The sequence below is a fragment of the Schistocerca gregaria genome, unplaced genomic scaffold (assembly GCF_023897955.1).
Source record: "Schistocerca gregaria isolate iqSchGreg1 unplaced genomic scaffold, iqSchGreg1.2 ptg000937l, whole genome shotgun sequence".
NCBI classification, from domain to species: domain Eukaryota; kingdom Metazoa; phylum Arthropoda; class Insecta; order Orthoptera; family Acrididae; genus Schistocerca; species Schistocerca gregaria.
Window position 1 is genome coordinate 62,501 of NW_026062291.1, and position 3,287 is coordinate 65,787.

At 55.9% G+C, this 3,287-nt stretch overlaps 1 non-coding gene across 1 annotated transcript in view; it reads right to left on the bottom strand.

Moving 5' to 3' along the window:
* LOC126325702 (small subunit ribosomal RNA) overlaps positions 1 to 1,463 on the bottom strand; it is a 1,893-nt gene extending 430 nt beyond the window's left edge. The window contains exon 1 of the ribosomal RNA XR_007560298.1: positions 1 to 1,463. This exon is cut by the window's left edge and continues 430 nt beyond it. This is a non-coding gene — a ribosomal RNA (small subunit ribosomal RNA).
* Between the last annotated feature and the right edge of the window lie 1,824 nt (positions 1,464 to 3,287).

The following is a 3,287-nucleotide window of genomic DNA, read 5'->3' on the forward strand; positions in this document are numbered from 1 at the left end:
TAATCGCTGACAGCACGAAGGATGTCACGCGACTAGTTAGCAGGCTAGAGTCTCGTTCGTTATCGGAATTAACCAGACAAATCGCTCCACCAACTAAGAACGGCCATGCACCACCACCCACCGAATCAAGAAAGAGCTATCAATCTGTCAATCCTTCCGGTGTCCGGGCCTGGTGAGGTTTCCCGTGTTGAGTCAAATTAAGCCGCAGGCTCCACTCCTGGTGGTGCCCTTCCGTCAATTCCTTTAAGTTTCAGCTTTGCAACCATACTTCCCCCGGAACCCAAAAGCTTTGGTTTCCCGGAGGCTGCCCGCCGAGTCATCGGAGGAACTGCGGCGGATCGCTGGCTGGCATCGTTTATGGTTAGAACTAGGGCGGTATCTGATCGCTTTCGAACCTCTAACTTTCGTTCTTGATTAATGAAAACATACTTGGCAAATGCTTTCGCTTCTGTTCGTCTTGCGACGATCCAAGAATTTCACCTCTAACGTCGCAATACGAATGCCCCCGCCTGTCCCTATTAATCATTACCTCGGGTTCCGAAAACCAACAAAATAGAACCGAGGTCCTATTCCATTATTCCATGCACACAGTATTCAGGCGGGCTTGCCTGCTTTAAGCACTCTAATTTGTTCAAAGTAAACGTGCCGGCCCACCGAGACACTCAACTAAGAGCACCCTGGTAGGATTTCAACGGGGTCCGCCTCGGGACGCGCAAGCACGCCTTCGGCTCGCCCCACCGGCAGGACGTCCCACGATACATGCCAGTTAAACACCGACGGGCGGTGAACCAACAGCGTGGGACACAAATCCAACTACGAGCTTTTTAACCGCAACAACTTTAATATACGCTATTGGAGCTGGAATTACCGCGGCTGCTGGCACCAGACTTGCCCTCCAATAGATACTCGTTAAAGGATTTAAAGTGTACTCATTCCGATTACGGGGCCTCGGATGAGTCCCGTATCGTTATTTTTCGTCACTACCTCCCCGTGCCGGGAGTGGGTAATTTGCGCGCCTGCTGCCTTCCTTGGATGTGGTAGCCGTTTCTCAGGCTCCCTCTCCGGAATCGAACCCTGATTCCCCGTTACCCGTTACAACCATGGTAGGCGCAGAACCTACCATCGACAGTTGATAAGGCAGACATTTGAAAGATGCGTCGCCGGTACGAGGACCGTGCGATCAGCCCAAAGTTATTCAGAGTCACCAAGGCAAACGGACCAGACGAGCCAATCCGATTGGTTTTGATCTAATAAAAGCGTCCCTTCCATCTCTGGTCGGGACTCTGTTTGCATGTATTAGCTCTAGAATTACCACAGTTATCCAAGTAACGTGGGTACGATCTAAGGAACCATAACTGATTTAATGAGCCATTCGCGGTTTCACCTTAATGCGGCTTGTACTGAGACATGCATGGCTTAATCTTTGAGACAAGCATATGACTACTGGCAGGATCAACCAGGGAGCTGCGTCAACGAGAGCTGAGCAGCCGGCCGCCCGGGAGTGTGTCCCGAGGGCCCGCGCGAACACGCAAGCGTCCGCTCAATTATTCTGCAAACAGGAGGAGGCTGAGCTCCCCTGCACGATACACCTCGAAACCCTCTCAGGTCCCGGCGGCGCGCAGCGCCGTCCTAAGTACTTGGTCGGGTTCGAGAGAGGCGCAATCGCCCGGAGATAGGCGAGTAGACGCTTTCAGTGCGAACACCCGTGCTCCCAACTGAGCTTGCCGCTGCCGACAGAGGCCCGGGAGCGTGCTGTCGTGGCATTGCCGGCGGGAAACAACACGCGCCACCTACGGTGACCGGCAGCTCCAACGCCAGCGCCACAGAAGGGCAAAGCCCCACTTGGGTGCAGAAGCGAACTCTCCCAGCACAGCGCACGCGCCAACACGTCCGCAGAGCTGCGATACAAACCACCTGCGAGAACCGCTGGGGGCGACCGAGCAGCAGACGGCGTCGCGACGCCGAGTGCCGGGCGGCGGCGCATCCTCAACGCACACAGTCCGCAATCGGACCAGCACACTGCAGATGTCCACCGCGCTTCGCACCGGGCTCGGCAGAACCCACTTTGGCCGCCTGGCGCCGCGCGCAGGGTGCGCCGGCGCATAGCTGGGACGCCAGCCGGGCCCGTCGGCCGGCGCTCCTGCCACTGGGCGCCCCCCACCAGCCGGCTGTAGTGCGTGCGCTCACGCAGCGCGCGGCCAGCACGCCGGGCGGCCCCCCCTCACCGGCCGGGGACTGTCCCGCCAAGCCACAGCCTCGTATCGCTTCATACCCACATGGCCAACTCAGGTTCGGGGGCATGGCGGGTACCGCCGAAACAACCGGTTCACAGATGTACCGATCGTCGCTATCACCGATGCACCTGCAGCGCGAACAACCGCTCAACAACTGATTTCCAGTTCATTTGCGGATCTTTGGCAGCAAACGTATACGTCAATCTACATTTGCGAAATCTACGATTCTGGCATGCCTGCATGTTATGTGTCACGACACGCTACATCAGCCCACATACACACTGCGGCATGTACACGAGAGAACACGTGGAAGATGGTCCGCGCACGTGTGCAATGTCCCTTGCGCGGTCGACTGTCAACCGGCCTCTGTAGCATGTCGCAGATGTGGAACGCGGTCCACCGTGCTATCATGTTGTGTGGGGCAATACGATTAAATAGGAAAACCCTCGTCGCTACATCAACAGACGGCTCACGCTGATTCCCGGCAGAGGGAGGAGGGGGGGGGGGGGCCAACATGCAATACTTTCGTCCGTACCTACTTACCACATGTCTGTACGGCGTACAACAGTGCAATCTCGCTGTAATGGGGAGACGAGACAAGTAGCATCGTGCACAACATATGGCCCTTATGATTCGCCATTGTAGGGCGCAGCCGGTGTACGGTCAAGCATGTGCCACATTATGTCACTCAGTACGTAACGACGGATGATCAGTGTGGGTTACGCGTACATCAGCGGACAGTCCACACAGGCCGTACCACAACGTACACTGACTGCATCGACAACCGAATGCAACTGAACAGCTGCAAGGCTCATTTCACAAACAAACGCCTGACCGACCAGCTTGGAAGGGCAGGAGGGGAGGGCGATATTCGTTCTGTAGCGGTACACCCTTCCAGTGGTTAGCGGGACTGTGTAGAAAGTACGCAACACTCGAAAGACCTTTATGTGAGGGTACGCACCATGGCATCAAGAAATACACATGACACCAGAGGATCCAAGCAGTGAACTATGTTCAGAGGGTTGCTGTTAGGCAAAGCTACATTCCTGTGAC